This window comes from Rattus rattus, chromosome 5 (assembly GCF_011064425.1).
Source record: "Rattus rattus isolate New Zealand chromosome 5, Rrattus_CSIRO_v1, whole genome shotgun sequence".
In the NCBI taxonomy this organism is placed as follows: domain Eukaryota; kingdom Metazoa; phylum Chordata; class Mammalia; order Rodentia; family Muridae; genus Rattus; species Rattus rattus.
Window position 1 is genome coordinate 79623872 of NC_046158.1, and position 25730 is coordinate 79649601.

Consider the following 25730-nt stretch of genomic DNA (forward strand, 5'->3'; position numbering starts at 1 on the left):
GTCAACTTGACATTAGGATATTATTAGGCCAGTCTTACCTGTTCTTTCCCAAGAGAAGGCCCAGGATGTGTGTGTGTGTGTGAGTGTGTGTGTGTGTGTCTGTGTGTGTGTGAGTGTGTGTGTGTGTGTGTGTGTGTGTCTGTGTGTGTGAGTGTGTGTGTGTGTGTGTGTGTGTGTGTGTGTGTGTGTGTGTGTGTGTGTGTGTGTGTGTGTGTGTGTGGGAGTGTGTGTGTGTCCCTGTGTGTGTGTTGTTGTGTGTGATGTGTGTGTGTGTGAGTGTGTGTGAGTGTGTGTGTGTGAGTGTGTGTGTGTGTGTGTGTGTGTGTGTTATACTCGCATGGCTATGTGGTTGTACATGCATGCACATGCAAGCAGAGGACAGAGGAAGAAATCAACTGCTGGTGTCTGCTCTTATTCCTCTTCACCTTGTTCCTCTAAGACAGTAAGACAGAATCTCTCACTGAGCTGGAAGCTTGACTTCTGGCTAGCATGGCTGACTATCAAGAGCCTGAGAGCTGCCTGTCTCTTTCCTATAATGCCAGAGTTAAAGACTTCAGCAGCCATGTCGGCTTTTTAATGTAATGGCTGAAGATGTGAGCCTGGGCCCTCATGTTTGCTCTGATCCATCTCCCCAGACCTCAGATTTTCTTAAATGTGATTTAAAAAAAAATTCTAACTGATGACTACTAATTCAAAAATATCCAGCTGACTGGGCCCTTTAAACACCAAACATAAAAATTTCTGTTTTATCCCTTAACAGACTATGGCACCAAGCATTTTCAGACCAGGACAAGCCACTTCTCTTCCCATGGTCTGTTGACTTTATCAGTTCCCTAAGGATTTGAAAAAATCTCCTCCCGCTAACCAGCATTTTCTTCTGTTTGGCCAGCTGCGTGGTCACCTGCTTGTTGACCCTACTCAGAGGTATCAAGAGTAGGCACTCTGAGAGACCCCCACAAGAGCCCCCAACACTGCACAAACCTCAACCAACCTCAGCCTACGATGGGCTACAACCCACAACTGCATCAAAGTTCATATCTTAATTCCATTTCTCCCTGTCTGAGCTCACCATCATCCCAGAGTCCACTCTTCCACTGAAACTCACCACCCTCTGTGTTCTACACAAAGATGCAAGGAGTCAGGGTGAGCCTACAGCGTTCCAGCTATCTTAGAGATATACAGCAATGCAAAACCCCTCAAACCAATGCAAGAAACCAAATCCATGCTCCAGGAATGCTCCCCAGTCCATCAGACGAAAGCCAGGACAGGAGGAAGCTACTATTACTATTAAGAGTGGGATTACCGCCCAGTGGCAGTGGTACATGCCTTTCATCCCAGCACTGGGGAGGCAAAGGCAGGTGGATCTCTGAGTTTGAGGCCAGCCTGGTCTACAGAGTGAGTTCTAGGACAGCCAGGACTACACAGAGAAATCCTGTCTCAAAGAAAGAGAGAAAGAAAGAAAGAAAGAAAGAAAGAAAGAAAGAAAGAAAGAAAGGAAGAAAGAAGGAAGGAAGGAAGGAAGGAAGGAAGGAGGAAAGGAAGAAAGAACGAAAGAAAGAGAGAGACAACTAAAAAAGAATGGAATTTTTTCATCAAATAAAATGCCTAACATGGCACATATATTGTCATTATTACTATTGCTTAGATTAACATTAACCATCACTAAAGTCTGGTTGTGATGGACTAGGCCTCAGTTTACATTTATTATTGTCAATAGTTTCCACCAAAATCCAAAGAGGCTAGCTACTTTTATTAGCTTATTGACCGTTTTATAATTCCTAGGTAGTAGATGGAGAGACTGGAGCACTGGGAGTCACTTGCCCCCAAAGCAGAAAACTAGCAATAGTGCCCCAAAGACAGATCCTACAGGACCCCAAAGTCTGGGCTCCTAAACTTTACACATGCATGTGCATGCATGTGCTGGCTGCAAAGGCTGCCAAGAGGCTGAACGCCACCCTTCACTTCCACCTGTGAGCAGCACATGGCTTCTACCTCACCTGGGCAACCCTCACAGGAGACCTGCTTCTCCAGAGCACTTAGCTCGGCAAGCTGCAGTCTTGTACTTAGCACTTAGCGCTCGTTCGTTCTGAGTCTGACCAATCCTTTAAGGCAAAGGCTCCACCCGGGTCTTACACTGTAATCTGATACCAAGCAACAGCATTGGGTACCCTGAAAGTACCTAACGTTCAAATGAGGGGTTAAAGGGCTGTTTTCCAAATCCCCTGAAGAGCAGCCTTCTTACTTCAGAGAGGCCAGAAAATTGTCTTCCTCACTGCTGACCAGCATGGATCTGTCTAAGCATTAGCATTTCCAGGGACATGTAGATCAGGACCGCATGGGCAAGACAGACACTGGCTCCTACAAACAACATGGAAAAGGCCCAAGGAGAGAGATGAGCATCTTTCTCAGCACTCCCCGGGAGCCAGAGAGTCTACGAGTCCAAATTCAGTCAGTCTTCTACATCAGAGCAAACAGAATGCAAGCTCAAGGATTGACCTCGACTCAGGAGGCCACTAACTGCGTACAGGACTCAGGACCCTGGTAACTTAGTTCCACCTGCAAGTGAAGCTAACCTATATGACTACTTGGACCAGAAACCCACTGTATAATTACCCCCTTCTTTCCTGCAAGTTAAGTGGAACTGTGGGAAATACCACGCTTCCATATGCTCACCTTGACACCCCCACTTAAACATCAAGTTTCCTGGAATGCACATGGTTTGGGTGTGGCCTGTGAATGTCATTCACAGTGATTTTGCAGTGTCTATCCCATGGTAAGCCAGAAAGTCTAGACACAGGCAGTAGCAGAGACACACCGTTATGGAGCAAATTACATTTCTGACACATAATATATATAAAACACTGACGGGTGAAGGCGCAGTCAAATTCTACTGCCTGGCAGCCAAAGGCACTTTGAAGTGCTGGGAAATATGCTCCACATTAAATGTGCTGGTTTTTGAAAAGTCTGTCCTCTCTCAGAGATAAAATGCTTTTCCATAAAGAATGAAGAGAATGTAAATTTCTGCCCAGGTCAGGGAGAGCCTCAGCAAAGGAGCAGAGCGGACTCAATGCAGCCATTTCATGGAAGCCAAAGTCTATGTAACTCAACAGCACTCCAGTGTATAGCAAGACCTAAGTGGAGGAAGCCACTGGGGGAGGAAGGGTGCGGAGTGGGGAGAGACTAAAGAAACTACCTGCAGTGAGCCCAGAGTCTGTTAGGAAACATCTAAAAATAGTACCATCCTTGTAGCAGGCCACCAAGGTCACAGCTGAAGATGGTCAGGTCACAAGCAAAGGCAAATGTTAGATTGCATCTGAAATGACCCATCGAAGGTCAACTGAAAACTACAGGCGCCCATTCGTGCCCATGACCCTGGAGGGTGGGAACTAAGAGTGGGTAAGACTTTGAAAAGGGAAAACAAACTTTTGTAGGTAAGAGCTTCCTTTGTTGCTTTTGATTTATTGTTGTCTTGTTTTGTTTTGTTTGAGACAGGGTTTCTTTGTAAAGCCCCAGCTGTCCAGGAACTCACTATGTATGTAGGTCAGGCTGGCTTTGAACTCAGAGATCTACCTGCCTCTCCCTATCAATGGCTGGGATTAAAAAGCATTTGCCACCACTGCTCAAAAAGGAGACAGTGCCTTCTCTGTAAGACAAAGACAGAATGACATTATCGCATCCAACACCTACTCTGCTGGCTATAAAGACAACTCATATAGGGAGCGTAGTGAAGAGAAAATAAAAAGAAGAATTGGTCATGATTGATGAAAGGGATAGAAGAACACACACACACACACACACACACACACACACACACAAAGGGCAAACTCAGTAATGGCCAATGGTATATCAGAGTCACTGTTACAGTGTTGCAAGGCTTGTGTACAAGTAACTCTGATTTTACTTAATAATGAACACTAACCACAAATCTTTAATGCAGTATATTGCTCTGTTTTTTATCAATCCGTTCACTTATAAATAAACTATTATAGGTGTAAGTTAATGTCTTGAGCTTGACAGAACCTAGAATCACCTGGGAGATGTGTATGCCTGTGAGGGATTTCCTTGATTGTATTAATTGAAGTGGAGAGATCTGCCCACTGTGGGTGGCACCATTCCTTTGCTGGGATCCTAAGCTATATAGACAGAGGAAGGGAGGTGACAGTGGGTTCATCACTCTCTGCTCCTGCGCTGTCACGTATCTCTGTGGATGTAATGTGGTCAACTTCATCAAGCTCCTGCTGCCTTGACATCCCCGTCCTGATGTGATATACACTTCCTTAGAGTAAACACCTTCTTCAGTAAGTTGCTTTATCACAGCCACAGGAAAAGAAGTTAAGACAATGGGTATGTGTGCTTAGAAAAAAAATATGGAATATATAAAGTTCATCCCTCTTTGTAGTTTGAGGCATCCAATGGGGTACTGGAATGCCTCCCTTAGATGCACACAAGGTGCATGCTGGACAACACCTGGTGGAACAGCAAGACTTCAACATACTTCTCAGAATAGGAGGGTGCAATTTTAAACATGAATTGTTTATTTTTGGAATTCCCCACCTTACGTTTTCATACTAGGGTTGCTTATAGTTAACTGAAACCATGAATGGCACCATGAATAAAGGGTGAAAGAGCAGATAGATTCCTGGACCATCTCCTGGGGAATCTGATACATTAGCACTAATAACAAGGTAACAACTTTGCATTGAGACTGACCTTGGGCAGGGTGTGTGTGTGTGTGTGTGTGTGTGTGTGTGTGTGTGTGTGTGTGTAAAAGGTCACACCATGAGGGTTTTTCGGGTAGGAGAAGTTATTTTTAATCACCTCAAACCCCAGGATTACCAAGTCCACCCACTAATTTTGCCTGCAGATTTCACAAAGGAAATAGCCGCAGGGTTCCATGAGGGGGAGTGGGGAGACAGAGGCCTGGTGCTAAATGTTCTCTAAATGACTGCAGAAGTCTAGTTGGTCTCCCGGAGACATCCGGGAAAGGGTGATGAGTCAGTTCCAAAGGATTTATGTAGCACTCAACAGCAAATATGAAAGGGTTTACCCTGAGGAATTACGCTGCTGAGGTCAGGAGCAGGTTTTGACAGGGTCTGAGGCAGCTTAGAGCCAGCTTATACAGACATAGTTCAGAACCAGAGGTAGGATCGCATCCCGGTTCTGAGCAAGGAGACAGAAATAAACCTTTAGCTATTGTTCCAGGCTCTGCTGAAACCAACAAATACCCCAGTGCTCTGAACAAAGGCATCCAACACAGTCCTTTCCTTAATCCTTGAATTTGTAAGCAACCCAACTCCTTCCACAAAACCGAAAAACTCAGCCAGTGTCAAAAAGTACCAGCAAGGTTGGAAAAAGTTCTGTAAAGTAAGAAGAGAAGGGAGAAACAGGAGGTGTCGCGGAACCTGAGCCTGGTATGTGTGTGAGATTCTGCTACTGACACCTCAGAACCGAGGAAGGAGGATGAGGGCACAGACAAAAGCATGGGTTATCATATAGTTCCACGTAACACGTAATTACACACAGAGCATTTGCACGCATAATTATGCCGGCCAGCATCTGGGGCTAGCGTTTACCAACTTCTCCCATAGACCACAGACAAGAGGAGTCATCATCAGAGCGGCTCAGCACTGTCCAACACCCTTTAGGTATCTCAGTGAGCTGGGCTCTGCAGAAGCTTCGAAATGTAGCTGAACTTGGCCGTGAACTTCTAGTTCTCTAAATGAAGCCAGTTTATTATGATGTCATGAATTATCTACTAGGGAAATGTAAGACCTGGGTGGAGTGAGGTACCTATAAAGAGAATATTCTCTATACACTTATATGCTATATAAAAGTGTCTGAAATTCTAAAATATGTTACAGCTGAAAATACTGAGGTTTTTTTTGAGGCCTGCTTCAATTTAATAGAGTGTTTAAACTCTACGTTAATGGTAATTAGAGACCAAGCAGTATTTCTTTAAACTCCACTAGACAGACATTAATCCAATTTGGTAATCGCTCACCTCTGGGCTTTTTCCCTCTCTTTCTCCCAAACGAAATCCAGGCATTGATCTACAAAGGCTATAAACTGGCAAAGCATAAGAAAAGAATATTTAAAGAGAGGCTGAGTGACTGTTACCTCAAAGGGCCAAGTCCAATTAGAGTGGAAACGGGTCTCCAGGGCTCCCTAACTTATAAGCTGGCACAGAATACCTAAAGGCTCTCCCAGGACGGGGAGGGCTTACCTCCCCACCGCCCTCCCACCTGAGACCCACATCAGCTTGTTCACTGTATTAGTCAGGGTTCTCTAGAGTCGCAGAACTTACAGGATGTCTCTCTATATTGAGGGAATTAATTGTGATGACTTAACTGTCTGTAGTCCATCTAACCCAACAAGGGGCAGCTGTGAGTGGGAAATCTAAGAATTCAGTAGTTGCTCAGTCTCCCAAAGCTGGTCGTTTTAGCTGGTCTTCTGTAGAAGTAGGTTCCAACAGAGGTACTGGCAAGGTAAGTCCGGGCAGTCAAAGAGTGAATCTTCCTTCTTCCAATGCCCTTCGGTAGGTCTCGAGCAGAAGGTGTGGCCCAGATTAAAGGTGTGTGCCACTGTGCCTAGATTTGAAACTTGTTTTATCCCAGGCTGACCTTGAACTCAGAGATCTCCTTGCCTCAGTCTCCTGGGATAAAAGGCATGTATTTACTCTGCCTGGGCCTAAACTTTTCATGGCCACTCTACCTCAAGATCTCCATGCCAAGATCTAGGTCAGAAACTTGTGTCTTCCAGCCTCAAGATCTGAACCACCCTCCAGTTCTGGATTGTACTTCATTCCAGATATAGTCAAGTTGACAACCAGGAATAGTCATTACAGTCACCAAGTCAGCTGTGTGACTGAGGGCCACGTCTCCCCATATTAATATAGAGTCCTTCTCAATCCACATTCCTTTCCTTCCATGGATATCCTTTTGGGCCTTTGAGTCCTGTGACCTTCCTTTTCCCCACTGTAGCGCCCCCATGCTGCTGGATCACTTGACTCCTGACTCAAGAACAGCCATGCAAACTAGAACTATGTTGAGAACATGGGAGTCAGCCAAAATGTGAACTATCGCAAGTTGATCTTTGATGACTTGTCATTGTCTTGTGTCATCTATGTCCCTGGCCCCCTTCTTGACTCCAATGTGGACACTTCCCTTATAAAAGTAATGCCTTCTGCTTACCAGGTAATCACTGTTCCCAGATGCTGCACCCTGCATTCTAGACCGGATACACAAAAATATCTTCCCTCCAAATTCCAGCCACAGAAATATTGATTAACTCTGCTGTATTAGTAATGAACATTATCTACACGCACTGCCTCTAACATGTTTACAGTCTGCATAGAGGCAGGTTACCTCTACAGACCAAGTCCTTCATGACAGCCACTGTAAGCGTGCATTCACAGAGACTCACATGCTAGTTCAATCCTATGCTGTTCTGGTTTCTGGGAAAAAAAAAAAAGACTAAAGAGAGTTCGTCTGCAATTTAGAAAAGATTTTGCATTTGTTTTACCTGGTACAAGACTGGATCAAAGCAAGGCCACAGGAACACATATTCATATCATAGGACAGAGAAATGCAAACAGAGTTGAAGGATGACAAGGGTGGTACTGAATTGCACCTTCTCTAGATAAGTGGATTAAATGTTGAACATACATAAGTTGATGAGGAAGCTGAATTGGAGCATTCAGGTGAGGCCCATCAGTGTGAGGTTTTCAGGTAGACATTGGGATGGTATTCTACGACAAGACGAAGGGCTTTTTCAGTAATTGTGCTGCTCTATGACATTTAGAAAACAACAACACAACATGCGGGCTGTGGAGATGGCTCATTGGTAAAGTGTTTGCCACACAAGCATAAGGACCTAAGTTTGAATTCCCAGGTCTCATGTAAAAAGCCAGATGTGAAGACTTGCTAGGATCCCGGCACTGGTGCAGCTGTGCACAGGGAGGTCCCAGGGCTTGCTGACCAGCCAGTTAGCAGAATCAGTGAATGGCCCTGACTCCAAAACTAAAAATCTACTGAGCAAGACAGTGACATTGACCTCTGGACGCAAAACGTCTCTCTCTCTCTCTCTCTCTCTCTCTCTCTCTCTCTCTCTCTCTCTCTCTTTCTCTCTCTCTCTTTCTTGTACCCATGCGAGACACACACACACACACACACACACACACACACACACACACACACAAATGTACTCAACTATATGATTATCTGGTGAACGTCTGAGAAATCCAACAGAAAGGGAGGCTATTCCCAACCTCCAAACCTAAAGTGGCAATCTACTGCAATCTATCCTGAGCTCCATCCCCTCTCCATGCAGCCTAAAACGGACTACTTACACTGTCTGAGCTTCGGTGCACTCACTTATCCAGTGGGCACACAGTAGTGCTCCACTAGCATGTTGGTGAGGGTCATGAAATATTACCCATCTCAATGCAAAGTGTCATCATAAAGTGTGAAGAGATGTTTACAATCAGAACCAGATTTTTCTGAACGTTTCTATATTAAAGATACCGCTAAGAGCGCACCCACTGAAATAAATGCATACCACGCCCCTCCAGATCTGAAAGAAATGAGCTTCAACGCTTCAGAAACCAGCTAGACTCAGGTTAGACCTACTGTAAGCAGGCTTGTTTCTACTTCCCGCTTCCTTTTACACAGTAATAGGTCCAGCTCTTAGAAGTGTGGTTAAAACGCTAGAACAATGGGTGGAAGTGGAGGAGCTAGAAGACAACTTTGTACCGTGGTTAATCTTTGCTTCTCATCTCCGGAAGGCAACATGCTACAGACACCACTCTCCACAGTACCATGGTCCTTTCTGGAGCTCGGTATTGGAATGAGGCCTCCTCTGCTCCGGATCCATCTGGAAGACCATCATACCCTCCTTAGGTGTATAAGGAATCTCATGAGGGACTAAGTCTAAAATGTGGCTAAAATCATTTCTCTCCTGACTCACGTGGCAGCTTCGTGTTTTCAGTAACAGCACCTTCTACCACCAAAGCAACTTAGCAGAACTAGCAACGACATTTTGAAGTCTGTGGGGGAAATATTACTTCTAATGAATGGTCCAAAGAGCAGTACTGAAAGCTATCGATGCCATGCTGGAAGCTGGGAGAGACGTGGGGGTTGAGGGAAACTGATGGGATGAAGTGCGATTGTCTCTGACTGCTGTGGTCCTTATCTGAATTTGCATGGGCAAGAATTCCAAAACTCCACCCAAGTAGGGATGCCTGGAGACTGTTTTCCAAGCGGGTCTCCGCAGCAGACGTGTAGCTGAGCCGCTGCGCGTAAGCATCTCGTCTTGTGGGGCGCGACGCAGCGCAGTAATTGAAACCTTGCACACCGCAGGATTGCAGTGGCGTCTATAAATACTCTCCACTTTACTGCTGACAAGCAAAACGCGGGCTTCTGGCACCGGGGAGGAAGAGGCGGCGGTGGCATGTGATCCCCAGCAGGGCGCGGGTAGGAATCGGGGAAACCCCTACTGCCAACGAGGGGAGCACCCCAAAATCTATTCCTGCAGGACCCTTCGTAAGCACACCTGGTCCTTGTCTCAGTCCAGGGCATGAGCCCTGGGAACCGTGAGTCTGGTCGCGAGGCGCGGGCCCAATAGCGCCCCCTGCGCGCAAAAACGCGCAGTGCGCACACGAGGCGCGCAGAGGAAATCCCGGCCTAACGCCCCTCGGGCGCGAAAGTCGAAGCGGAAAGGGGACACCGTGAACGCCTGCAGCACAGTCGCAATGAGCTGTCCCGAGCTTCTCGCCACCAGGGGCTAGGTCCCCCGCGAGCTATCCCCTGGCTACAGTGGCCTGCCCAGCGCACCCGGGCAACTATTCTCTGTCTATTGCCTCGGCTCCCACGCCTCCCTTCAAGAAAGAAAGGGATGGCTGAGAGAGTCGTTTCTCAGCTGAGTACCCCCCTGATCACCCATGACTCTACCCCTCCGGCCGTGGGAGAATGGGACAAACACATTCTTTTCCTGCCTCCTAGCTTACTATGGATCCCACGCTCCGCAGGATTCACCCCCCCCCCAAAAAAAAAAAAACTTTCACAGCGCTTCCTCGCCCACCGTGACCCATTAGGTTCAGGGCGGCCTGCCCTTTCCCTTACCCACCTCTTGGTAGTCTACCTCCCCGCCTACAGCATCCGATGCGGAGGTTCCTTAACCACGCGGAGTCTCCCCTCAGTCTCGCTGTCTCCGGTGCTCCCACTCCCACCCCCAGATCACGCCAGGAGAGTTATTTTCCGAGTCTGAGGAGTTGCAGAAGGATGACTCCAGGCCCTCCAGGGACTTCCCCACTCACCCCCTTGGGGTCCCGGGCGTGAGTCACAGGAGCCGAGCCGCGTACACCCGCCGCTCGCCTCTGTCCCAGACTCTGCGCGCGCAGGAAAAAGTTTCCGTCGTCCCAAGGAAAGTTTTCTCGCTGGAGAGAAACCAGCAATTTTGGATTGTTCTCGCCTCGCTCGCCCTCCGGAGGCCCACCTCTGCCCTCCGCTGGGTCGTGTCCTGCTCAGGTTTCTCTTCAGCGTAGCTCTCAGAATCAGGCTGGTGACTGTTTCCCTCCTCTCTCAACTTACGGCCGCCTCCTCTCCTCCTCCCCCTCCTCCTCCCACTTTTCCTGTCCGGTGCACATCGCGGTGGTTTCTCTCCAACGCCCCCGCTTCGCTTCACCCCATCCTACGCCTCCTCTCCAACAACAAGAGGAGGCGGAAGACCCTGCGCTTAAATCCACTTCAACAATTTCAGGAAATCCAAGCTCGTGGTCCTAAAAAGCAGGGGAGGATGCTGCAAATCAAGGGAAGTCTGCACTACCTTTCATGAAGCCAAGAGGAGATTGGTCTCCCACCGCTAAACCCTCCTCCTGGAGTCCAGAGGTGTACGTGCGACCAGATAAAAAAAGGACTGGAGCTCTGCAGCACATTTCTGAGGCTGGGAGAGTTTTTTGTTGCTGCTTGGGGGCGCGCACGCGCGAATGCGTTTTAAGGACAGGTCCTCAAACCGATTCCACACTTGTTTGCGTCTTCATTAGCGTTGCGAAATGAATTTAAGGATCCGGGGTTCAATTTCCTAGCGAAGTTTTCACGAACACAACAGATCTTCAGAACTGAAACCACAGAAAACCAACCAATTCGAAATGTCACAAAAACTGTAAAATTGTTTTGGAAATTTGTAGGTGCTAAGAATTTGAGCTGGTTGGTGGAGCAATCGCGGTCCTAGCACAGCGGTTTTTAACCTGTGGGTCGAGACCCTGTGGGGGTCCCATATTAGATATCTTGTTTATTAGATTGATAAACAATACATAACAGTATCAGAATTACAGTTAAGAAGTAGTGACAAAATAATTTTATGGTTGGGAGTCATCACAACAATGAGGATCTGTATTAAAGGGTCGCGGCCTTAGGAAGATTTAGAATCACTGTAGCACTTTGGAGGTAGAAGCAGGAAGACCAAGAGTTTAGGGCGTCATGCTCTACATAATGAGTTCAATTTCATCCTAGGTTCTATGAGACCCAGTCTCAAAACAAACAAACAAACAAACAAGCAAACAAAACAAAGCTCAACAACAACAACAAAACAACCTTTCGTTTTATGCAGCTGTTTGCAGGACTCCCTGCTTGCCTAATTTTACCCCATGGCTGAGCAGGAACTACTTTTAAAGCACTGTCCGACCTCATGTCAACATGTAAACTTTGAAACCACATTGACATTTGATGAAGGAAAAGGTATATTACCCTTTTCTGGTTATAACTAAGTTTGGTTTTGTCAGTGTAACTCTATGACACTTTGGTGTTAAAGTGTGAGTGTGGGGTGTAGGTGAGCTTCTGAGCCCCTCAGCTGTCCAGGGATAATAGAGAAATCTAAAGGATTCTCAAAAGGATACCCAGGATTGCAGAAAGTCCTGAAACCTCACCCTAAGAATCCCTTCTATAGCTGGGGAGGGGGCACAGTACAGCTTGGGGGCACAGAAAGCCTGGGGGAGCCAGCAGTGATCAAGAAGTGAAAGCTGGCCTAGCCAACGTGGTGGCACAGGTCTTTGAGTCCAGCACTGAGGGAAGTGGACTGCTGCAAGTTCAAGGTCAGCCTGCTCTCTACATTCAAATTTCAGGACTGCTGAGGCTACATAGAGAGATCTCAGGAGGAAGAGAAAGAAGAGGAGGAGAAAGAGAAAGAAGCCCAAAAGCCCTACAAGGCAGGGTATATACAGCGCCCCCTTCCTAACCTCAGGGTATCCAATTCCTGAAGATTTGCTAAGCCTCAGTTTACCCACTTGTAGTGAGTAAATACAATAGTTATCTGGGGTCATTAATAAAGACTTAAGGCATTCATATTGAGGAAGCACACAGAACCTCACAGGAACTCACAAAGACAGAATACTGTCATTGCTGATATCCCTGCAGTAGGGGAAGGATAGCCTTAAGCCCAGGCATCTCCCTTGCTAGGGCTCCTCCCCTACAGTTCTTTGTTCAAGGAGACCTACTTTATTCTGTCTGCCTGAATGCAGTACCAGAGAATCCGAAGTTCCAGGTCAGCCTAGGCTGTGCAAGGAAATTCTGTCTGAACATAAAATAAAATTGCAGTTCATTCCTTCCTCCTGACACCCTTCACTACACCCCCTTTTCCCTTTAGCCCCCCATTACCTTGTGATATTATTACATGTTACATAAATTAATTTTTCTAGATTTACTCTCTCCCCTCGCATCTACCTGCACATAGAGCCATCTAAAAGGCAATCCTTTTGTGCAAGCACTGATTTTGTCCAAGTTACTATGGTTCTGCCAGGCACATAGTACGTCAATGGTATAGACTTTAAGAATATATTCAATAACTAAATTCATTCTATACTGTCTGCCTATGATGAGCAGGGCACTGTGCAATAAGAGAGAAATTAACTACTCAACTTGTCCAAGGATGAGAGGAGTGGTTCTTCCCTGTGGAAGAAGTACTTCTCTAGGAAGTATCTCGGAGAAGGAGAAAGGGAGGGGCCAAGGGGAAGTATCCAAACATTGGGAGCAAACTTTAAAGAGGCTTTAACTTCAAATTTTGCTGATTTAATTTTGTTTGTTTGTTTGCTTGCTTGCCTGTTGAGATACGGCTCTAAAAGTCCAGGCTGGAATCCAATAGCCCAGGATGACATTGGACTCCAGATTCCCTTTCCTCTACCTCCTGAGTTCTGGAATTATAGGTTATCACCACCACACCCAATTTAGTGTTGTAAACAGAATCTTCTTCAAACCAGAAGCAGTATCTTGGTGTAAGTCAGGACTTCTCAAACGCTAGTCTCACAGGCTTGTCACTTTGCAAATTAAAAAGCAAACAAAACTGTCCAGTGAGCACTGTCTCTTCTTCCCAAGAATCGATCCTGTTCAGAAGCATTCAACACGGATCATGCCATTTAAACATTCACTCCCGGGGCGGAGAATGCTTCCTAGTTCTTTGCATGCTCCTGTAGACCTCGCAGTGTCCAGTCTCTGAAATGGAACTTGGCCCAAACCAGGCTTCAGAAAAACGGGTAACTCTTGGGCAGCCCTTTTATGACTGAGAGTGGGAAACCTGACTTACCAAGTCAAGCCATAGATTTGTCCTTTGGCACGCTCTGTCCCAAAATGTATTGAGTAAATCACGTTCCATTTTCAGGACTAGGAGTAGAGAGAGAAATAGACAGAGAGGAAGCAGAAGGCGGAAGGGGGATGAGGAGGAGAAAGTAAAAGCACATGTCTGCAGCTGGACTAGTTAGATGCATATTCTTTGACCTTCATGCTGTTCCATGTTCTTGAATCAGAAAACTTCAGGTTAAAGGAGACTCCCAGCCTGCCATGGAGGACCTTGGAGCAGTGGTATGAGCCTTACTGTAGGCCCGAAGGACCACATGCCCAGCTCTGCAATGCCGTGCAATGCTTCTCTCCGTGTTTGGAGAGGACACACAGTTTTCAGTTTGCCACAGTCCCAGCCACTCCCTGCTTCTCTGGTTCCTGGCCTGTTTTACCAATACTCCTTCCCCCACTCCCACTCCCACCCCCACCTCTCACTGCAGCTTGAAAGGGATGCCTGCCTGTGCTAGGAGGGGCCAGAGCTCTGAGCACACAGGTATTATGCAACAGAGTATCATGGGCTTCAAATATTTCTCCCCAGCAAGAGAGCTCACTGTTTTCAGACAACATTTTACTTGGTGTGACATCATCTGAGCATTACTAAGGTAAAGGCTGCTACAGAGGAGACTGACAAGTGGGCGGGGAGGGCAGAGAGAAGCAAAGGTCTTTACAGGGCGGCCCCTATGTACCCAAACTACCTTCAGTTCCAGAGGCGTGATGTTCTGCTCCTCCCTTACTCTCGTGGCAACCCCTGCCACCCAACCCAATCTGTCATTCCCACCCTAGACGAGCCCCAATCGGACTAGTCAGCTGAGTGGTCCAACACCATCCACAAGAGAGAAAGAACAGAGCAGGGCCTCTATGAAGTTAATGCAGGCCCTCCCTCTTCTTTTATTAATTGCTTTCATTTCTGAACCATAGCAAGAACCACTCCAGCTGACGGAACTAAACTACCCAATGCCTTGTGAACTTGGAATCCAACAGGAGTGACATGGGGTCTCCAATTTAGGTGATATAGGTCTGCTCTTCAACTTGCACCACCTTCCATACAGCAGCGGCCTTGATATCTCGTACCCGTCAGGCAGATATTCCAGTGACAAAGGCATAGCGCTCTTCCCCAAATCATGTCTTGTCTCCTTTGTGTATGTGTTTGTGTGTATGCATGTGAGGGAAGGAGCCTCGCACATGTATGCACATGGGTGGCCAGAGGCCAATGTTGGGCACCTTATTTAATGGCTCCCCACCCTATTTTTTGAGATGAGGTCTCTCAATGTCTCAGCTAGAGTTTTATTGCTATGAAGGGACCCCATGACCATGGCAATTCTTATAAAGGAAAACATTGACCCTCTTGCTCCCTTGTGCTCCTCTCTTGCTCTCTTGCTCTTACCCTCTTCCCTCTTTGTCCCCTTTCTCCCCATTCCCTTCCCTGCTTCTCTCCACATGCTCATGGCCAGCTTCTTCTTCTTATTCTCTACTATCTCTCTGTCTCCTCTCTCTCTCTCTGCCTCTACTACCCTCTTAACTCCCCTCCCCATTCCCTGAATAATAAACTCTATTCTCAACTATTCTCAACTAAAAATAAAAAAGAGGAAAAACATTGAACTGGGGCTGGTTTCCAGTTCAAAGATTCAATCCGTATGGTCATGGTGGGAAGACACGGTGCTACAGAGGTAGCTGAGAGTTGACCTATGGGTCAACTCTAAGTGACATTCCCTATAGGCCTATGGAGCCCACTTTCAGTCAAACCCCCTTCACTGAACCCTTCAGCTCAGCCCTTCAACTGGGGTGACTGGCAGTGAGCATTAGAGAGGGATCTTCCTGTCCCTTGTATCACAGTACTGACATTTCAGGCACAGACCGCCCGAATCCAGCTTTTTACGTGCACTCTGATCCCTCAGACAAGTGCTTTATAGAGCACGCTCCCCAGCCTCCCTCCATCTTCTTTTTATATAGAGGAAGGAGACTCTAAAATTCCTGGCTCCTTTGGCACAGAGGTTATGAGAACACAGGTAGGTCTCTGAGCCGCGTGCACGCTGGAACATCATTTTCAAGCTGCAACGCTCCAGTCATAAAGTAAGTTAATGTGGTTATTCATGATAAGTACCAACCTGGCTATGGAGCTAGTGTAAGCATGTAGACATCGTCAGCACTCACAGGCCATAAAAGCAGGGCCATTTGAGAAATGTGCGTCTGACTTGATTGCAAGGTATAAAAGCATCGACCTTTGGTACAGAGGGAAGCACATAGACTCTACTTCATCCTGCCAACAGCCAACAGAAAATTCAGTATCTTGACGTGTGTTTGGGGGAGAAGCAGGGAGAGCTTAGATGATACAAACAACAAAAATCCCCTTCTAATCCTTTTCTTAATAGCAACAGAGAATTTCTTCATTGGTTTTTAACTTCTTTTTTTCCCTTTTGGTATTGAGGAGAGCTCATGTTCCCATCTAAGGCACCTGGTAATTAAATCTGGGGATACTTTGAAAAAGTAGATATTACAGATGGAGAGCAGGTTGGAGATCCAACACGATCAGTCCCTTGGTCAAAGATTTCAGTTATCCCTTTGCACAGTCTCAACACTGTTGGTTGGCCAACACATTGTCTGGTTATTAATTTGCATTAAGTACTAGAGGTGCACATATGAACAAAAAGGCATAGTCCTTACCCTCCAGGAGCAGGAGACAAACAAACATACAATAAGGGCATCACTTTTCTATTAGTTAAGTTTTCTCCTAGCTGTGGTAGACAGCACAACAACTGAGGGAGAAAGAATTTATTTTGGCTTGCTGTTTCAGGGATATCAGTCCCTCATGGGGAGAGGTGAGGTGTGCTGGCTGGAGCAGCAGAGGCTTCTCACACATTGGTTGATCAGGAGGCAGAGAGCTGCTCTAGAGGCAAGGCTGAGCTGAATCCTTAAAGTCTTTCCTGGAGGAAGCCACTTTGACTAGCCATGTTTTTCTCCTCAACAGTTCTGCAACTTCCCAAGGTAGGACCACCAGTTGGGAGATCAAATGTACAAATACATTAAACTGTGGGAGATATTACATATTCAGACTGTGACAAGTTTAGCTGCTGGTGCGCCTTGTGAAAAGGAGAGAACAGGGCACTAGTAACAAGGCAAGAGAAAGTGCTTCATTTGCTGGGATGACCGCTCAGATACCTGGAGTGAGACAAATGTGAAGAGATGCAGAGCATAGATGCCCTGAGTCAGGAGAAACTTGGGAAGTGGAGAGACATCCAAGAACACACACATGTTTGAAACATAACAAATACGTGGAGAAGAGAAAGAGTAGCTGCTGGAACAAAATCAAAGTCACATCACACAGGACCTAGTGGTCACCAGTCAACACTGGAAATCACACAATGGTTTTATGACAAGTAGTGCTGTAATTTGGGCCCTGAGTGTCTTGCAAAGGATTAGTTGGTAAAATCTTGAATCTCAGTGTGGTGCTATCAAGAGAATGGGTGAGGTAGAGGGTGATGGGCCACAGAGAATGTGCCCTTGGAGAGAACACTAGTAACTTTTATCTCTCTTCACACAACCAGACTGACCAACAAAACCAGGAGCCAAAGCAGCCCTAACATCATAAACTGATTGTCCTGGGTGTATACCATGGTGTTTCAAAGCCGACTGACACAGGTAGAGCTACAGGCCAGGCAATGTCTGTCCATGTGTTAATCTGACAAGGCTTTTCCTGAGATAACACAACATACATGTTCTCTCATCCTGCATTAGAAAGATCTCACTGGGGCTGGAGAGACGGCTCAGCACGTAAAAGCACTGACTGCTCTTCCAGAAGTACTGAGTTCAATTCCCAGCAACCACATGGTGGCTCACAACCATCTGTAATGGGATCCTATGTCCTCTTCTGGTGTGTCTGAAAACAGCTACAGTGTACTCATATAAATAAAATAAATAAATCTTAAAAAAAAAAAAAGATCTCACTATCTCACTGGGGCTGGAGACACAGCTAGTGATAGTTTGAATAAAAATGGCTTCCAGAGGTTCATAGGGGGTGGCACTATTAAAAGGTGTGGTTTTGCTGGAGTAAGTCTGCTTCAGTCTTTTTCTGCTACATGTGTATCAGGGTGTAGAACTCTTAGCTCCTTCTCCAGCACCATGTCTGGCTATCAACCGCCATGTTTGTGATTATGATGATAGTGGACATCTGAAACTATAAACCAGCTCCGATCAAATGCTTTCTTTTATAAGTTCACGGTGTCTCTCCCAACAACAGAAACCTTACCTAAGACATGGCTTGACTGTGAAGAACACTGGCTGCTCTTATAGACGACCTGGATTCAGTTCCCAGCACCCTTTTGACACACAAGCATCTGTACTTCCAGTTCCAGGAAATCTGATGCCCTCTTTTGACCTTTCTGGGCATCAGTTACTAACAAGCATGTGTGTGTGTGTGTGTGTGTGTGTGTGTGTGTGTGTGTGTGTGTATGTGTGTGTGTGTAGGCAAACATTCATATACATAAAATCAAAATTATAAATCTTATTTATTAAAGACAAGGTCAATATAGCCCTAGCCATCCTGGAACTTGATATATAGACCGGGCTGACCTCAAACTCACTGAAATCCCCCAGCCTTAGCCTCCTGAATGCTGGATTAAAGGCATATGCCACCATGCCAAGCAGTACTTTTTTCTTTATTTTTTTTAAAAAAGGAAATTCTCAACTGGGTAGAGATAAGATCCAGCAGGTAAGGGTGCTTAATGCTCTTCTGCAGGATTGAGTTCAGTTCCCAGAAAGATCTCACCAAGTGACAAGATAAACTAGAAGAAGAGCAGAGGTCATCAATAGTGTCTCTCAGGATGTGGCTAAGGTAAACCTAGGAAGAAATCAATGGGGATGCTTAGAATCAAACACTGCTGACCTGGAGTCTATTATAGCATTAATGATGCAGGACTGTCTGGTGTGTTGAGTATATGAGGAAAGGCAAGTGCTCATAGAGAGTGGAAATGCTGGGGTACAGTACAAGTCAGCACACAACTATCCATTAAGAATGGGCCAATGGGGAACATTCCAAATAAATACTAAAGTTCATCTGGAAAGAATCTTCCTCAACTATCACAGAAGGTATTTAGAGGCGCCTTTGCCAAAAACAACCATGCTTCTGACTCCAGTATAAAGGTGGATAGCCCCATAACTTGTTTCAGGGGGTTGGAAATGGCATTTAGACACTAACACAAGAAAAGATGAGAATGCAAGTTAGCCTTTCTGGAGAAATGGCTCGGCACTTGGTTTTGCTAGAGACCCAGGTTCAATTTTCACCATTCCCACGATGGCACACAACTATCAGGAACTCGAAGTACCATGTGATCAACACCTCCTTCTGACCTCTGCAGATACCAGGTATTGTGCACAAACATGTGCAGGCAAAATAATCAAACACACAAAATAAAATTAGCACATCTTTAATAATAAAATGACAATAATAATAAATTAATGGAAGCTAGAGAATGGGAAGAAGGCTCAGTGTAGTAAAATGTTTGCCCTAGTCTGAATCCCCAACACTACATAAAAGCTGGAGGCCAAGCACGAGCATCTGTGATCACAGTATTCTTGAGCACAGATAAAAGATAAAGAATCCCCAGCTCTCAGACCAGCTACCCTGATTGAACTCAGCAGTGAAAAAGAGGACGGAGCCTTGGTCTCAAACAATGTGGAAAGTGAGGCTGACATCCAAGGCTGTCTTCTGACCTCCATGTGTGTGCCATAGCATGTTTATGCCTTCATTAACACACAAATAATGTATATACACAAATAACATCCACCCACACACACATATACATATTTTAAAAATTTTTAGTCTTAAAGAATTAAGACTCAAATTCTGTTTGTGGAGCTGGTGAGATGACTCAGTGGTTTAGGGCCCTTCTTTGCCTGATGACCCGAGTTGGATCCCTGGGACCCACATAGTATAAGCAAAGATCAATACTCGAGAATTACTCTCTGACCTTCACATGCACACACAGAGACAGAGAGACAGAGACAGAGAGATACAGAGAGACACAGAGAAAGTGAGTCAAAAAGACAGAGACAGACAGACATACAGAGAGAGAGAGAGAGTCAGAGAGAGAGAAGACATATAGACACAGAGTTGGGAAGACAAAGACAGACATACACATACACATACACATACACATACACATACACATACACATACACATACACACACACACTCACACTCACAGAGAGAGAGGGAGGGGGAGAGGGAGAGAGAAAGAGAATAAATAAATACAATTTAAAAAATCAAGGTGTCAGGTGTGGTGGTACATGTTCTTAACCCCAGGGAAGTTGAGACAGCAATAGCAGGATATTAAGTTTCAGGCCAGCCTGTACTATAGTCTTGTCACGAACCAACCAACCAACCAACCAACCAACCAACCAACCAACCAACCAACCACATCAAAAACAGAAACTTGAGACTACACATGGTTTAAAATAATTGACCTCTCTTGGTTGATCCCATCAGCCCCCAGCAAAATCTATCTACCATGTCATGTGTCCCTTGTTCCATGGCCACCCTTGCAACTCTTGACCACTTATGGCCTTTCTCCCTTACTGCACAAGCAATAAAGCCAAGTCAGGGTTTCCTGATCCCTTGAACGATACCACCAACTTATTGGTTCTTTCCCCTTTTCTGACCCATTTCCCAGCCCGCCATGTTCTCAAAAGCCTTCTACCCTGTTCTCTGGGTCCAATGGTTCATCACCAGCAAAATTCTATAAACTCCAGTTTCTTATCAGCCTTTATGCCTAAACTTAGGACCATCTAATATTTTGATCTCAGGACACTTTTAATCATTTTAAGAAGTGGGCTGGAGAGATGGCTCAGGGATTAAGAGCACTGAATGCTCTTAGAGAGGTCCTGAGTTCAATTCCCAGTAACCACATGGTGGCTCACAACCATCTGTAATGGGGTTTGATGCCCTCTTTTGGTGTGTCTGAAGACAGCTAGAGTGCACTCAATAAGTAAAGTAAATAAATCATTTTTAAAAAAGTGATTCAGGATCCTAAAGAGCTTTATTTGCCTATTTATCTATCCATACTTTCTGTGTCCAAAATTACAAGTTAAAAAGAAAAGTTTAATATAATTCGATCACCATGTATTTTATGAAAGATAAGATTGTTCAGAATGATAACATACTGGGAGGGAGAAACTTGCATCTCTAAGAGACTCTTTTCTATCCAGTTTAATAGAGGACAGTAGGATTCTGCTATTTCTGCATTCAGCCTAGCCTTAGCTGCCCTGGACCTCACCCTGTAGACCAGGCTAGTCTGGAGCTCAGAGATCCACCTGCCTCTGCCTCCTGAGTGCTGGGATTACAGACTGCCTCACCACCACCCAGCTTTGTATTCAGCCTTTTGTATTGACACTTACACATTGCCTCCAGAATATTGCACATTTGTGAAAATTATTGCAGTAAAGAAGGTAAACAATACCGTAGAATTTCTGTGAAAGTAGTGTTATCTCCTGGAGCTCTGGCAGGGTCCTGGGGAAAACCTTGGGTCTTGGAATGACCTGGAGAATGACAGTCCTGATTGGAATGCTGGCTGTTCCTTGTTTCCCCACAAACTCTCCAAATAGTATTGGTTGCTCTCCAGTGTTCCTCGAACTGCTGGGCTGGAAGTCAGAATGTTTGTTTTCCTTATTAGTCACGTCCCTGTCAGAACACAATCTTTCCCTCAGGATGGACACAACATCGTCAGGCCATTCTGTTCATGGTCTCTTCTTTCTGTGGTCACTGCTGACTCCAGGGTCAGCCCCATCTTTCCTCTAAGCTTTCACTCCTAGCTCATGGTCACTCTCCTAGCAATGGCTCATGTCACACGTGTTGATAATTTTTATATCCATAGAAAGAATCTTTGTGAAGCCCTGATCAGATCCTTGTTTTCCAATGACCTTCCCCTCTACTCTACAGACACTGTTACTCTCACGGTCAGCCCTGACCTTGTCACTTCCTGTGGACTCTCTCACTCTAACCACCACATCCCATCTTCCCAGGAAGAATTATAACATTCTAACTCCGCTGGGGCCTGAGTTGTAGCTGATAGCTTTCAGCTTTAGTGATGCCCCAGTGAAGCTTATCAGACATGTGTGGAATGTTTGCAATGGTGCCTAACACACAACATTATATTTTTAAGAGCAAATCTTAGATATGACATTCTAAGTAAGAAAAGAACTTTGAGACGAGTCTCCAACTCATTATGAAGCTAAGGATGACTCAGACTCCTCATCTTCCAGCCTTTACCTCCTCAGCATTACAGATATTTTCCGTTTTAGGCGTGCCGGAGATCATCAGAGCCAGGGCTTCATACCTGCTAGTCAAGCAATCTGCCATCGGAGCTACATCCCTGGCCCCAAATAAGAAAACTTTTTGAGTTTATTGTCCGTGTTGGTTTCCCTTGGTAAATCATCCCAGTTCCTTCATGGTACAGTCTAACACATGCTTATTCTGGCTTTCCTTCACAATTGCTGCAAAATGTTGTGCTTCTGAATAATAATGAAGTTTAAGGAGACTCTAAGAAGTCAGCCAAGAATATATATATATATATATATATATGTGTGTGTGTGTGTGTGTGTGTGTGTGTGTGTGTGTGTGTGTGTGTGTGTGTGTGTATACACATATATATGGTGTGGTGGTGTATGCCTTTCATCTAAGTACTTGGGAGGCAGAGGCGGGTAGATCTTTATGGCTTTGAGGCTATCCTGGTCTACATAGTGACTAGGCTAGCCAGGGGTACATAATACATCTTTGTCTCATAAAACAGTCATCATCAAAGTAAATCAAGGCATTCGTATCTTCCCCACTTCCAAAGCTCATGTAACCATAGCATGAATAATGAGGTAAGATAATGATCTGAGCATTATTACAGACAAAGCAGTTGGACCAAACAAGAGCGTGTTCAGGTTCGCCCATCCCTGTTTTGATGGGACAAGGAGCACAAAGGAGGAAGAAAGCAAAAAGAAAAGAGAGAAAAGGGTTCTGTGGCTCCCGACGTAGAACTCTGGCCAGAAGGTTTCATCTAAGTGAGTCAGAAGCCTGATCAAAACTCCCTTAAGGAGACTGGGGAGATGGCTCAGTAGATAAGGCATTTGCTGTGGATCCCCTAAACCCACATAAAAGCCAGGCATGTGTGCTGGCCCCTCTGCCATCCTAGCATTGAGAGGCAAAAACAGTGATCCCCACTTCTACACCAGCAGAAATCAGGTGCTGTAGGTTCATCAAGAGATCTTGCCTCATGAGATGGATCCCATGAGGTGAGTCCTCTTTAACAACCAGAAGCATACACGGGCTGGTCTGAGGCCCTGGTATAGATGTAGCCAAGGTCTACCTGGTCTGGCCTCAGTGGGAGAAGATGCACTTAACCCTTGAGAGACTTGAGGCTCCAGGGACGGAGAAGGCCTGGTGGGGGGAGAGCAAGGGAGAGGAGGAATGGGATGGGGAACTGTGGAAGGGACTGAGGGCGGTCAACAACTGGAATGTAAATAAATAAAATAATTTAAATTTTAAAAAAAGGTCTAGGATTAAAAAAGAGAGAGACTTTACTTCAAAATAGAGACTAAAGAAGATACCCAATGTGAACTTCAAGCCTTTACACACACACACACACACACACACACACACACACACACACACACACACACACTCCTTTAAAGGTGGTCTGATCCACTTTCTTCAGTATTAAAACTTTTTAGGCCTCTTTCTTTAATATCAAAGCCCATACAATGCCCTATAGCACCATTTAGTATGCTAGCCTCATCTGATACAAAGTACAACTATGGGATTAAGTTCTCCACAGACTCGAACTGAAACTAGATCATTAATGAACACAGAACCTGTAGTGCAGATTCTTCTAGGACTTTGCCCAGAACTCCATTGATAAGTTATGTCTTTTATTTTTCTTGAGACAGGGCTTCTCTTGAAGCCCTGGCTATGCTGGAATTCACTCTGTAGACCACCTGCCTCTGCCTCCTAAGGGCTGAGATTAAAGACATTTGCTACCATGTCTGGCTCATAAGTTCTCTCTTCAGGTAAAAGATGTTGTTTATAGGAAATGCATGGATTTTTCTTTGGTCTAATGTTTCTTTAAGAAGACAATTCCTTGTATACTCTGTGTGTAATATATTCTCTAAATGTCTCTGCCCCTCCTTTTCTCCCTTCCCTCTTCTGTCCCTCCACTCTTCTCCCCTTTATTCCACATACACACAACTATGAAACTGTATGTAACGAGTATAGTTGGTACTAGTTAGACACATGCAACATGCCCACCCTGTTGAGAGACTTTGCTAACGGAGCCTTGCCCCATGGCCAAGCTGTGAAACAGCTGCTGTGTTATTCCCATTAAACAGAAAATCACCTTAAGTTCTTAAAGAAATGGTTGAGACCTTTCCCAAGCTCTCACAGACTAATGGAAACAGAAATAGTAAAAAAAATTACATTATTCTATTTACTATTGCCCAGTCTTTCCCAACTTCCATCTCCTTTGCTTTGCAAGTTCAGGAGAGGCAGTTGTAGAACTTCTTGGGAAAAAGAAGTGTTCTCACCCGATGCATCCATTCGGACAGATGTGGGGAATTGTGAAGAACAGAAAATGAAAGCTATCAAAGCAAACATGTTGTTGTCCCCAAGAACCAACTGGGTCTGCCTGTGCTATCGTGTCCAGCTCAGTCAAAGGGAGCCGTGCCAGGCATGGTACACAGCCACTGCACAAAGAGTTCTCTGTTTATTCTCAACATGAGCGAGTAGTCTTCTGTCCCAGCAGGAACCCAGACCAGCTCCTCACTCAACATTTCCTCCTGGGGATTGCACTTGGGCCACCCGAAACAGTATTTCACACCCTTTCACCAAGGAAGTCTAGAGAGCTCTCTTAGATATCTGTTTCTGAGAAAGGGTCATACTGCAAGATTTTGCCACTGTTACTGGAATAAGATACGTAAATGATTCTCAGAAATAGTGAATCCAGCTGCTGATGTAACACAGTTGGTGCAGTGCTTGTCTAGCATATGTGAAGCCTGGGTTCAATCCCTAGCACTGAACAAACCCAGTGTGGTGGTGCGCCTCTGTAATCCTAGAACCAGGAAGGTGGGCATAGAATTTCATCCTTATGTACATGGCAAGTTGCAGCTCAGCCTAGATTATAAGAGAGCTGGGAGAGAGGGAGGAAGGGAGGAAGAAATATTGAGGAGGGAGGGGGGGGGAGAGAGAGGGAGAGAGAGAGAGAGAGAGAGAGAGAGAGAGAGGGAGGGAGGGAGGAGGAGGGAGGAGGGAGGGAGGGAGGAGGGAGGAGAGAGAGAGAGAGAGAGAGAGAGAGAGAGAGAGAGAGAGAGAGATCCTGCATACAGTATGCATTAGTATATTAAGACCTCAGAGGTAGTCTTCTAAAAAGGAACATTCAACAATTTAATTTCTGTGCATGGAACACTTTTAACAGCTTCACTCTGCAGAGCACAGCCAGGAAGTGTTGTCCAAGACAAAAGAATCCTGTCAGTCAAATGTGCTCTGTGAAGGGCTGAGGATGGTTCAAGATCAAGGAGAGATCTTAATTGAGTCTACTTGGTAGCCCCTGCTTTCTGAGTTTTAATTTCTTGGATGACTAGTCTGCTGATAGTATCAGAAATTTACAGAGGAAAAAAAATAGTCCTGCTTCACTTTCCACTGCAGAAGCAGAATGAGTAACCTTGAACAATCTTGCCCCTTGTCCTGCTCAGGCGCTTCCTCCTAAGAACCCACCAGAGTCTTTCTGGGAAAGCCTAAGTCCTACTGTGATGTGAAAGGACATCCGAATGCATACTAGATGCCTGCCCTGGTGCCACCCTACTCTGAGCCTCCACAGTCAGTAACTGTTGAATCCTCAAGGCCTATGCTACACACACAACATGAGACTGCCCAGTGGAGGGTAGCCAGAGGTAGGTGCTCAGCGAGATCATTTTTCAAAAGTTAGGAAGAGAGGAAAAGAGAGAGAAGAAGGAAGTTAACTATGCACACATCAGCTTGCTCCACATCACACCTCTAGCAAGAAGCGCCAGGCCTCCAGCACAGACCAGCTACGCTCTTTGGCCCCTCGACAAGCTGCCAGGACTCCTGGGGATGAGCAAAAGTCCTTTGCTGGTTTCACC

The 25730-nt window shown here is 45.6% G+C and overlaps 1 protein-coding gene across 3 annotated transcripts in view; it reads right to left on the reverse strand.

The window, feature by feature from the left end:
• Prr5l (proline rich 5 like) overlaps positions 1 to 25730 on the reverse strand; it is a 169141-nt gene that overhangs the window by 69836 nt on the left and 73575 nt on the right. Inside the window, exon 1 of one of the 3 annotated variants that reach the window (XM_032903786.1) lies at positions 10313 to 10532. The exons of 1 other annotated variant lie outside the window; for it this stretch is intronic. The gene's annotated coding sequence lies outside the window, so the exon portion shown is untranslated. Of the gene's footprint in view, positions 1 to 10122; positions 10533 to 25730 lie in introns of those variants that run through there. One more of the 3 variants, XM_032903787.1, reaches the window with a different exon arrangement.